Here is a 13643-nt window from a genome sequence, read left to right as displayed (position 1 = left end):
ACAATATTGAAAGGCTAAATGAATTCAACCACAAAAAACCCTAGCCTAACAATCAACAAAGATCCACCATAACATATGAAGATTACCTAAGACAATGCAAATCACATGAAATCACAAGGATTATACCATCACATGTCCAATAGGGTTTTGATCTCCATTCTTCCTATCTCCATTGATCTTGCTTGATATATTTGCTCTCAGATTTTATATGCACAAGAGCTCAACAAAGAACAGAATGTGGTTGCAAGTAGGATCGTAGTGTAGTCAATTGATCAAGTCATTAGGGTTTGATAATGAAGGAAGCATCTCCTTATATAGAAGACACAATATGAAATGGAGGGATAAGATTGAGAGGTGTAAAAGGAGGTCAGCTATGATTAAAGGGTAGGTAGTAGAAATAATAAAATAATGAGAGGGGTAGGTAATGTATGAATTAAGAGATGAATGACATGTGTCATGTGTAGAAAAAGCTAATGAATTAATTAAATAAATAAAGATTTATTTAATTAATAGAAGAAGTGGGACCAATTAAATAAATAAGATATTTATTTAATTTAGGGAAAAGCATAATTTAAATAAATAAATGTATTTATTTAAATGAGAAATAAGGCTAGAAGAGGATAAATGAATTAATTAAATAAATAAAGATTTATTTAATTAATAGAAGAATTAGGCTTAGATAATTAAATAAATAAAATATTTATTTAATTAAACATGACAATTTTAGGTGTCTACATTTTGCCCCTCTTTGAGACAATGCGGCTTGTCGTGTTGTTTCAAAGAAGATAAGATGAATTGATACAGAGTTGCCCCAAGATGGGAATGATATGCCCCCTCGAGAGATTGGATGAAAATGTCTGAAAAGATTGCCGACAATCTCTCGATAAGAAAGAAAGGCTAGAATGGACTGATTGGATAAAGTGACAAAGTCACGAGATAATGAAGACTGACTTAGGAAACGAAGGCGAGGGCTAGGGTAGGCTATAAGATAGACCACGGGGGAAAATACATCCTCATTGTCATCTACACATCCACGAGAGCATATTGCAGAGCGAAAATTTAGCAGCAGCAGTCAGCAGCAATGGCTTTCGTGCATAGATTCGACCGCGTTCGCCGATTCCAGAGGCCAGCAGAGGCAGGAGAGCCGGTGAGTACCACAAAACCTCCTTGTACTTTGACGCATTTAATTTTGTCATTAATGCATGTCGAATAGGGCAATAAATGCGCTTAGACTAGGGTCCCAAAAGTGTCAAAAAATGTTTAGGCGCGTCTGCGTTGGTGCCAGGCGCGTCTGTGTTCGATAGGCGCGTCTGTGCCAAATGCGGCCGCGTCTGTGCTTTTCAGGCGCGTTTGTGCCAAGAAGGCACGTCTGTGTCAAATAGGCACGTCTATGTCCGGCAGGCGCGTCTGTGTCAGACAGGCGCGTCTGTGCAGTCTTTAAAAGCGTTTGCGTCATGTAAGCGCGTTTGCGTTGAAAAATGCAAGTTTTGGTCTTCTAGGTCAAATCGGCAGTTCTGTGATGAACATACGTTGTCGATTGGATAAGCTGCTAAGAGAATACACTCAAGCAGGTCCTCTAGAGAAGACTAGGATAGATCAAGGCACTTTGTGATGAACAGTGAGTACCAAGATAGAGTACTTTGTGATGAACAGGGAGGACCCAAAGTATGAGCAGCACTTTGTGATGAACAGGGAGTGCAAATGTGAGTAACACTTTGTGATGAACAGGGAGTGTCACACACGTAGTACTTTGTGATGAACAGGGAGTACCACTAAGATAGATAGTAACACTTTGTGATGAACAGTGAGTGTCACTAGAATAAATAGCCATGTGCATTTAGATAACGAGTAGCATTTTGTGATAAACAGTGAATGCCACTATAACTGACATGATTTGATTTGCTTGACTGCAGGAGTATTTGCCGATGCTAGAGTCACAGGAGAGATTCCCGTCGACACAGAGGTTGCGACCTGAGTTGTCGTTCGAGGATAGAACTGCCATCGAGGAGATGGGTCTGAGACATGTGCTGTATGTGCCTGAGTTTCGGGCAAACATGGGTTTGCTGACTGCGCTAGCTGAGAGATGGCACTCTGAGACGTGCACATTCCATTTGCCTATGGGTGAGATGGCAGTCACCCTGGAGGATGTATATAGGATTCTGTGGGTGCTGATCGATGGGGAGTTGATCCCATACGATCGAGATGGTGACAAAGAGGCATTGAGACGGGTGTTTCAGGACCCTAGATTGGAGATGAGGGCAGGACACGTGGCTTGGGATACCATGACAGCCACAGGTTTAGCATTGTCGGCGGTGATCGGAGGAGCTATCAGTGGTTTCCTGTGTCCAGATAGGGCGACACGAGGTTTGGCTGTGGGCTGGGGGGGAGCACTGGAGACGCTGATGACACAGCATACCAGATATGCCTGGGGACCGTGTGTGCTGGCACACTTGTACTATGAGCTGCATCAGTTTGTGTATCATGGATCAGTTGGATTGGGTTGCGGGGTGACACTATTGCAGGTTTGGGCTTACGAGCATCTGCCAGTGACGAGGCCGATACACTTCAGAGGCAGGGGACATGGACGCAGTTTTGTGCACCTGTATGATATGATCACCTCGCAGCCACGGATTGGCAGGTTGGAGCATTTGGCGGCGAGTGATTGATGACATCGATGTGGTCATATGGAGACCATATCTAGGCTGCGAGGAGTGGGAGGATGACGCAGTGGAGCTGCCCTACACCTTCCGAAGCAGGTACCTGATTGGGCGGACACCCTATGTGCTAGAGAGGCAGCTTGTGGACAGGGTTGGCCGATAGTATGGTAGGATTCAGAGGATGTCGCGGGGCTCAGGCATGTATGCCCGTACCGTGAGAGATCAGGCACAGTTTGGGTCGTTGCTGTCGTATGATCAGGTAGTGACACAGCTGGTGGAGATGCTACCTCTACCCTGGGACATGTGGCCAGAGATCGAGGATGCCGGCATGGATGCCGAGTATACAGCCTATTGGGTAGAGCATCCATTCCCGCGGTTGACAGATCCAGGAGAGGCACTAGAGGGAGATGGTGGGGGAGATGATGATGACGGTGGAGGTGATGGGGGTCGAGGCCGACGGAGGAGGAGGGGAGTAGTTGGAGAGAGGAGGGTTTCACCTCGGAGGGAGGGTGATGAGGAGAGACCGGCTCGGGTGGTGAGGGGTCGCGGCGGATTGCCCCTACAGGTACTAGTAGCACAGGGTCCCAGGCAGGTACAGAGGCAAGGACAGGTACAGGGATAGGTGCCAGTACAGGCACCAGTACAGGTACAGGTATAGGGGCAGGCACCCGCAGAGGGGGAGCCATAGGCAGAGGCAGAGGAGGATGAGCTGATTGAGCTCAGGGAGATCTACCAGGGCCAGGAAGATGAGATATAGGAGCTAGAGAGGGAGAGGGATCGGCTCAGGACAAGGCTCAGAGATACTGAGCGGGAGAGAGATTAGGCGATCCAGCACTATACAGAGGTTGAGACAGCGCTGAGGGCAGGGAGGCAGGCAGCAGAGGACACAGGGCAGGATATGCATATGTCTTGCGGGTCAGAGAGGAGATAGGGTACTGGAGGGACCTCTACTATGGTGCGGTGCCAGCAGATCAGTGGGCGAGGAGCTTCCATAGACCATCGCATACAACGACAGCTACGGGAGGGAGTCGGAGGAGGCAGGCATCTAGTGGTGGGGTCATGGGTCCTCCACCACCACCAGATAGAGGGGATAGGCAGGATGATCCTGGGGCGGGTCCCTCAGGGGCTCAGATTCCATCGAGGCCAGGCGGCTCCAAGGGAGGGAGTTCATCATAGCCATAGAGGGCTCCCATTGTATCAGTGTTGTACCATTTTTTTGTATGATGATGTAGACACCTTCGGGTGATTGTAGCCATATGTATTTTTGACATCATTGTATCATGACACTTATGATTATATATATGAGATGATTCATTTTTGCGGCAGCTATATGCATGTGTACCTATGTGATGAGATGTTTAATGATGTATGTTTTGTGTGATGCTTATAATATGGATGCAAATATGTATATGATGCAATGCAATATATTTTGTTCTTTTATGTTTTATATGCGTATGCATGATGCAAATGTGAATGTATGTAATGCAAATGAATGTGATAATGCAAATGTAAATTGTGCTAACAGGTGTTGTGTGCAGGATGTGATGCAGTTGTGATATCTATATGTATGTATGAAATGCTTATATGTGGTAATGCAGGTGCAACTACATGAAATGCAAATGTTTTTGGTGTGTCATTATACTCAGTCATGTGATAGCAGGCTACACGGACTCGAGAAGGACAATGGAAGTCAATCAAGAAAGGGGGATGAAAGACAAAAGATATGAAAGTGAAAGAGCTTCTTGTGCATTATCATCATTGAGCTTTATTATGGCAAGTAGGTTATGACAATCGAGGCATTTGTTCGACCCAGAAAGTCATTGTACCTGTTTGCATGGAGATAAGACAGTCACAAACAAGGAATGCCCCAGTTCACACTAGACTCACAGTGTCCTCATATCCTTGGACAAGTCATAGCATTACTAAGAGACAATCCACAGACAACAAATACAAATAGGTGACGATACCCCATCCTCGCCTTTCTAGTCAAAGACATCCTGGAGATAGAATCTCTAGTCAAAGACATCCTGGAGATAGAATCTCTAGTCAGAGACATCCCGAAAAAGCTAAAAGACATGTCACCAAAAAGATAAAATCAAAAGAAAACCAAGACTCGACACCAACATCCATTGTAGTCCTCAAGTTTAGTGTCTCTTGTCACTTGTATAAGTCTTATTTGATTGTGGTCACAATGTTTACTTTCACAAAAAGGATAGATAGCACTGAACCAAATGTTGTCTGAGTCTGTTGAAAGATTTGATTTGTTGAAGCCTATTGTTGCTGCTGTGTCTCATCTGAAACTGACTGAATCCATGAAGCTGATACTTTATTGCGGAGAAGATGAAACTTTATTGCGGACTGGCGATGCAGATGCTGCTTTATTGCGGATTGTGCACGAATAGATTGAAGGAAGCTGGAAGAAACTGTACTCCTCGAAACATGTGATGTTCTCAGTTCCACACCCATTACTAGACGTAGGATTTGCCTTAGCCACAGATAGGATCTGATTTATTATGGATGAAAGGGAGTTTTATTATGAATGGCTAACCAATCTTGGGTAGATCAATTGACAAGCCATGATGGGAATGGGTAAGTTTATTATGAACGAATAGGTTGTGAGTGCGTGCAAAGTGAAATGATGAAAGAGAATCCTGAAGGAGGGAGGAGTAATGTCTCTACGCATGGCGCTGGTGACCCAGTTTTCACCATGGTACTTGCCCAGGGCACCACCGAAGTGGTTTTCACCGTTGGACGAAATTATTTCTCTTTACTTTTTTCGATTTTTCAATTTTTTTTGTGTCACAAGGCACCTGTTTGCCAGGTTTTCACCAAGTAACGATTTTTTTGTTTTATAATTTTTTTGTATTTTTGAATTTTTTGATTTTTTTTGTATTTTTTGAATTAGGATATTCCGAAGAGCTATGTGTAGAACTTGCGAAGGTGCATGTTGTTGATAGGATCCTCCAAAGGTTCACCTTCTGTAGTTGAGAGCTGATATGCCCCAGAGCCATATACTGTTGTGATGATGTAAGGACCAAGCCAGTTTGGTTCGAACTTGCCCTTCTTCTCTCTGTCTTGCTGATTCTTGGGGTTTTCTCTGAGAACCATGTCACCCACCTCAAATGTGCGAGGCTTGACCTTGTGATTGTAGCTACGACTCATTCGTTGTTGGTAAGCCTTGAGATGATTAAAAGCAGTTTGTCTCCGTTCATCTAGCAGTTCTAGTTCTTGTAAGCGAGAGACTCTATAATCTTCATCAGTGATGATGTTTTGCAAAGAGACCCGTAAAGAGGGTAACTCGACCTCAATAGGCAAGATGGCTTCAGCACCATAAACAAGTGAATAGGGTGTAGATCCTGTAGGTGTGTGGACACTTGTGCGGTAGGCCCAAAGTGCAGGATTGAGTTGGATATGCCAATTACGGCCAGCGTCGTCGACTGTCTTCTTGAGGATTTTAAGGATTGTTTTATTAGACGCCTCAGCTTGGCCATTACCTTGGGGGTAATATGGTGTGGAGAAACTATGGGAAATATGGAAGCGGTCACAGAGTTCACGAACATCCTGATTTTTGAAGGGACGCCCGTTATCAGTAATAATGGAAACAGGAATACCATATCGGCATATGATATAGTTAAGGATGAATGGAGCAATCTGTTTTCCAGTGACTTGTGTGAGAGGCACGGCTTCAATCCATTTTGTAAAATACTTTGTGGCTGTGATAATGAATTTATGACCATTAGAGGAAGGAGGGTGAATCTTGCCTATGAGATCGAGTCCCCACTGACAAAAGGGCCAAGGAGACGCAAGTGGTTGCAATTCTTGTGCTGGCGCATGTATGAGGTCTCCATGAATTTGACATTGCTTACATTTCTTGACAAACTGATATGAGTCTTTTTCCATATTGGGCCAGTAATATCCAGTCCTGATAAGTTTCTTGGCCAAGGTAGGACCACTAGCATGTGGACCACATATCCCTTCATGCACTTCACGTAACACAATCTGAGCTTCATCGCTTTCTAGACATCTAAGAAGAGTGCCATCTAAACCTCGCCGGTATAGGATATCAGCTAAAATGACATATCGAGAGGATTGGCGAATGAAGGTGCGGCATTGGTTATTTGATAGATCAGGAGGTAGGGTATTGTCGCGAAGGTATGTGAAGATGGAACCATATAACTGGGATTCGGGACCAACAACGCATATCATTTCAGTAGGAGTGATATCGTATGATGGAACCAACAGGTTGTCCACCAAGAACTCATAGCAGGTCTCATTGTGAGGTAGATCAATTAGTGAAGCAATTGTAGCCATGACATCTGCAGCGCGATTCTTCTCTCTTGGTATCTGCTCAAAATCTATCTTTGTGAAGTGTTGTTTCAAATCATCCACCATTTGCTTGTAAGGCAGTAACTTTTCATCTTTTGTTTGGTAATCATCAGTTGCTTGACGGATGACAAGTTGGGAATCCCCAAAAACATGAAGTTCTTGGATCTTCCACTGAACTACAATTCGTAATCCAGTTGTTAATGCCTCATATTTTGCTATATTGTTAGTGCAAGGAAATGATAAGCGGTATGATTTTGGTATAGAATCCCCTTGAGGAGTTATAAAGAGAATACCAGCTCCTGCCCCATGTTGTGTATATGAGCCGTCAAAGTATAGTTGCCATGGCTTTGCATGTGATATTGTTAAAATGGATTCGTCTGGAAATTCTAAATTTAGAGGAACATCATCAATCATGGGGGCATCTGCTAATTGATCCACGATGGCTTGTCCTTTTATTGCTTTTATGTCCACATACTCGATGTCGAATTCACTCAGGATCATTACCCATTTGGCCAGCTGCCCAGTAAGTGTTGCCTTATTGAGAAGGTATTTCAATGGGTCTATCCTTGCAACTAGCTTTGTCTTATGAGTAAGCATGTAATGTCGTAATTTTTGTGAAGCAAAGACCACGGCGAGGCATGCACGCTCGATTGGTGTGTAGTTTAGCTCATATCCCACCAATGTGCGATTGATATAGTATACGGCTTTTTCCTTGCCCCCAGCAATTTGTTGTGCTAAGAGTGCCCCTAGTGCTGTTGGAGTAGCTGAAATGTATAATAACAGTGGTTGATCTGGAACTAGTGGCATCAGAACTGGCGGATTTAGAAGATAATCTTTGAGCGTCTGGAAAGCTTGTTGACAGTTATCATCCCATTTAAATTTGATGTTTTTATGTAGCAAGTGTTGAAAAGGATTACACTTATCTGCAAGTTGTGCTATGAATCTTCGTATAGACTGGAGTCTCCCTTGTAAGGATCGAAGTTGATTGATATTCCTAGGTGGTGGCATGTCCAAGATAGCCTTGACTTTTGCTGGATCGGCTTCGATTCCTCTTTTGGACATAATGAATCCTAGGAGCTTCCTGGAGGTTACTCCAAAGACACATTTCTTTGGGTTTAATCTTACTTTGTATTTTTCCAACCGATCAAAGACGATTGAAAGTATGTCCAAATGTGTATTTCTGTCTATTGATTTACCCAAGAGATCATCAACATAATCTTCCACAGTTATGTGCATGAGATCATGAAAGATAGTGGTCATTTCTCTTTGATATGTAGCACCTGCATTTTTTAGCCCAAAGGGCATGACATTCCAACAGAAAGTTCCCCAAGGACAAGTGAATGATGTTTTATGTTGATCCTCGGGTGCAATTCTGATTTGATTATAACTAGAAAATCCATCCATCAATGATAACATTTCGTGACCTGTCGTGAGATCAACAATCAAGTCAATATTTGGTAATGGGAAGTCATCTTTTGGACAAGCTTTGTTGATGTCTCTGAAATCTGTACATATTCTGATACTGCGATCTGGTTTACTGACAAGTACTAAATTGGAGATCCATTCAGGATAATCAATTGGGCGTATGAATCCGACATCCAATAACTTCTCCAGCTCTGCTTTGACTAGTAATGCCACTTGTGGATGCATTTTTCTTAATTTCTGTTTCACTGACTTTGCCCCCGGTTTGACTGTCAAATGATGCATTACCAAATCCGGATCTAGTCCAGGCATATCAGCGTATGACCATGCAAAGTTGATTTGTCGTTCCTTGAAGAAACTTATGAACTGTGACCTTTCGGACTCTGTCAATGATTTAGCCAGGAATATGTTGTGTGGAACCTCTTCTGTACCAATGTTTGTTTTGATAGTCTCCTCTACCAGCATGGATGACTTTTCCTCATACGAGGCTGGGAGAATGTCGAGCCTTCCATCTTCGGCGCCTCAGAGAGGTTTTCACCCTCAGATACGTCCTTTCTTTTTACTTTTTTGGGATCAGATAGCGCCACAGTGTGGTTTTCGCCATAAGACCCTTGATTTGTTCTTATTTTCACATTTTTGCGACTGGAAGGTCCGACACCCTCACCAAAATATGCCATGTTGTTGAGTTCTATAGTGTATGCTACTTTATGGTCCCCAAGGGGAAGATCATCTCGTATGCCAAGATAGTCAATAACAGCTTCATCATTTTGGAATGTGTCAAACTGTGCTGGTCCTTCATAATCCCAGTCAATGAGTTGGGGGTGAACAAGGGGAAGGTCTTTAATGTTTTCGGAGTTTGCGGGGTTAAGAGTGAAGATGTGGTTATATTCGGGTATGTCAAGGTAATTATCGAGGTCATCGATGGCACTCTCCTCATCAGTCTCGATCGCGGATGAATCCAAATTATCATCACTAGTAGCGCATTCCGGAACAGGTGTTCTCATCCTATGTGATTTCGACCTAGAACCTTGAGACAAGGACTGTGTAGACTCCTCATGGGTTGTTTCTTGACCAACTCTGAATTTGTTATAAAACTCCTCCTCTTCTGTGGGTTCATCTGGCTCTCTAAATGTCTCAGTGAGCTCATAGTCACTGGAAGATTTGTCTGAACCCCATTCCCATTCGTTGGAATCTGTGGAATAGCAATTCTCTTGTTGAATTTTGGCAATTTTGATTCGTGATACCTCTTCTGTCCTTTTAGTGTGGATCTTGGAAGTCAGAAAACCAAGTCCCTTCAAGCGTTCCCTTTTTACAGTCAATTCAGGTTGTAAGGGCTCCATAACGCCTTCTTTTCGTAACCCAAGAGGGCTTTTTCCATCATACCCAAATTTTTGTAGAATCTTGAAGCCTTTGCCATATTTCTCACAGGGTATATTGATCTGATCTTGTGTGTCATCTTCAATGTCTTTGTAGAGCATTTTGTATAAACCTTCCTCTTCCAGTTCGCCCCATCTTTGAAAAGTAGTAGGATCCCATTTGAATACTATGATGGATATTTGCTTGTTAGGATGTGGCCTTCCATATTCTTTTGGAGAGCTCATGACTTGTTGTATGGTCTGATTTAAAGTGTATTCTCCCATGCCTTTGTCCTGAAATCTGCCTTTAAGTTCACCCTGTTTTGATGTCGAAGGTTTCAATGACTCAGGGTCAATGTATGCCGAAGAAGGAACAGCTTCATGATTACTGGGAATGATGGTTTCCATATGTGATCTCAGGTTATTGCAATATATGAATGGATTAGGATCATCGTTAACTGTTACTTCGACTCCATTGTGAGGAAACTTAATGCATTGGTGATATGTCGATGGGACTGCCCTCATTTCATGAATCCAAGGACGTCCTAGCAATATATTATAAGTGAGATCTAAATCCAGGACTTGACAAACCACATCCTTTGTAACTGGCCCAATTCTTAGAGGTAAGGTGATCGTGCCCTTGGATGAGCGTTCTTCATCATCATATGTCTTGATGGTGATTTGATTTGTTGAATTCACAGCTTTATCAGAATATCCCAATTGTTTAATGGTGCTCAATGTACAAATGTTTAGACCAGCTCCTCCATCTATCAGGACTCGCTTTATTCAATGTTTGTGTATGAAGGCTTCAATATGTAATGGTGCATTATGTGGCTGACTTACGGAGGCGTCATCGGCTTCTGTGAATGTAAGGGAATGTGGAATGGAAAGGTATCCCACCATGGCTTGAAACTGGTCCACGTTCAGATCAGTAGGAACGACAGTATCTCTCAAGATTTTGTCAAGAATAGCTTTATGAGCGGGGGATATGCGTAAGAGCTCAAGGATGGAGATGAGCGCGGGTGTCTTCCCTAACTGTTCTACAAGGTCATACTCAGGTTTGGTAGATGAAGAAGCGGTGTTTTTAGTTGAAGCACCTGGCAAAGTAATTTTACCTCGACGAGTTGTAACATGACATTCAGAGGTAGGTTCGGAAGAAGATCCAACACCTCTTAGGACAATCTTGGGTCGCTGAGAAGGATTCTCAGGGTTTTTGTTCTTGATGGTAATAGTAGAGATATGATTGTCCATCGAGATATGATTGATAGTTGAATCATAGTTGTAAGGTGCTCTAGTATAGTTGGCTTGATCATCTGTGACTTTAGCTTTTCCCTTGTCGTGCTTTGGGAATGGTTCCTTAAACATCTCATGTTCTTGATTGGATGAGTGTCCCTCAATCTCAATGTCACCTCTATCAATGAGATCTTGCACAATATTCTTCAGTCGATGACAATTACCTGTTTTATGACCCTTGCTCTTATGAAATTCACAATACTCATCATCATTCCACCAATTTGGTTTAACCTTTGGTTCATATGGAGGAAAATCTGGAACTGTGATTACCTTGTTTGCCACCAGCTTTTTGAAGACTGACTCAAGTGGTTCTCCCAATGGAGTGTACTTCCTTCGTGATCTAGAAGTTGTTTGTGTATTCACTTGATTGTTTGTAGAACTTGATCTTGAAAAGATGAATTTGGGTCACACCATGTTGGCATCAACAACACCATCATTGACTGTGTTCTTGTTTTTATTCCAAAATCTTGGCTTGTCTTTTCCTTTAAAGTCATCTTTGTTTTCCTTGAATATCTTAATGACTCCTTGTTCAATTAGAACCTTTTCTGTTGCTAAGCCCTTTTCAATGACATCCTTGAAGGTAGACAAACAAGCTTTCCTGAGATCATAACCAATTTCTTTGTTAACATTTTGTGTGAACATCTCTACCATTTGTTTTTGTGGAATTTCACAAGAGCATCTGCTAGCTAGATTTCTCCATCTTTGTAAGAACGATGAAAAAGATTCTCCCTCTTTTTGCTTGGTGTTGCACAAAGTAGTGACTGATATGTCTGTCTCTATGTTGTAGGAGAAATGTTGAATAAATGCCTCTGCTAAGTCACCCCATGACTTAATACCAGGTGGAAGTTGGGAGAACCATTCCATAGCTTGATCACCTAAGCTTTGTGGGAATAACCTCATCAAATATGTCTCTTCTGCTGCTACCTCAATGCAAGCTGTGAAAAACTGTCTTATTTGTGCCTTAGGATCCCATGTTCCTCTGTACTTATCAAATTTAGGTGTCACAAAATGTGTAGGACATGGAGGCATTGGAATGTTCTTGTCGAATGGATAAGGACATATGTCTCTCATTGTGTATGTTGGCTTCGGTGTATTTATGTCCTCCATTTTCTTTTGTAAGTCTCTGATTTGTTGCTCCAAATTGCTCTTAGGTGGAGATCGACTTCTTGAACCATACCCCATGTTTGGGACACCAATTTGAGGAGGAGCATGTTGCATATATGGATGATATTGATCATACACATGTTCATATGGAGGAGGTCTGTAATGACGCTGCGTATATGGACCACTTGGTATAGATTCATGTTGAGGAACACCATATCTATTTTGCGCATGTATACCATATTCTACAGGCATGTCATGTTCCATTGTGTTGCCCCCAAATTTGACATGAGGTTTCCTTGTGTCCAAATTTTGAGCATGCCTTTGAATATCCAATTGCTTTGGTGGTTGATCCTTAGCATTGATATGTGATTGAGCATTTTTGTCTGCATAAGACTTCCATAATGGTCTACGAAGGTAAGTATCATATGTTTGACCATGTGTATGTGGGACCTCTGGTTTTTGAAGCAAAGCTGATGGTGATTCAGGTACCATATGTGGTCCTCTATTTCCTCCACTATTAGGTCTCCTTTGATCCATATTGGAGTGAGGTTGTTGCAAAGGTCTATGTTCCATTATTTGAGACATGTCAAAATCATGAGGTATCTTGGCTCCACTTTGTGCCATCATTTGTAAGAAGTATTGTCTATCCCTCCTCATTATCTCCTCAACCAATCGATTGAAATGGGGATTCATAATGGATTCTTCCACATTTGCTGAATGTATTGAAAAATTGTCCATATTGTCATTGTGTGTAGCATTGTTGTTTGTAGTGTCTGCGTTGTCCACATTTGGAATGTTTCTATAGACATCCATGTCCGGCAATGTAGTGTGATCAGTATTGAAAAATAAATCATTGTCATACTCATAAGAACTCATGTTTGCGGACTCTTGAGCCTCTTTAGTTTCTCTCCTAGATTTTTGAAGATGGGTTTCAACCATGAACTAGTTATTGACCAAGATGTGTAAGACTAGATGAAAATGGAAAAAGTATGGAAGACCAAGAGTTGGATGGAATGTAAATGAATCTGAGGTGTACTTGCAATTGTCCAAAGTGTAAGACCAAGTATGTATGTAGTAGAGTAGGTGTGATTTCCAAAGAGAGGATAGTTTCTCTTGATGAGGTAAGCTGACCTTGACTCTAAGTAAGACCAAATGAGACCCAAAGGTAAGAAACCTTGATGAGGGACCACCTAGCAAAGTGTTGTTGTATGTAATGTGTTGACAAAGTATAGTGAGGACAAGCAAATGACCTTTTGACTCAAGTTTAGACAAGTGTGAATGTAAAGCAAGATGTAAAGCAATGATGGATTTTGTGAGACCCAAAGACAGGTTGAATGCTAGATGAAACCTGGAGAAATGACCTAGGAAGCTCAAGTATTCCGAAACTGATTTCTTTTTGTTTGTTGGACTGTAAAATTTTTCAATTCTGGACACAGACGCGACTGTATACTTCATAGACGCGGTTCCCTGACACAGATGCTACTCT

Source organism: Cryptomeria japonica, chromosome 9 (genome assembly GCF_030272615.1).
Source record: "Cryptomeria japonica chromosome 9, Sugi_1.0, whole genome shotgun sequence".
Classification (NCBI taxonomy): domain Eukaryota; kingdom Viridiplantae; phylum Streptophyta; class Pinopsida; order Cupressales; family Cupressaceae; genus Cryptomeria; species Cryptomeria japonica.
Note: the sequence above shows the minus strand (reverse complement) of the source record.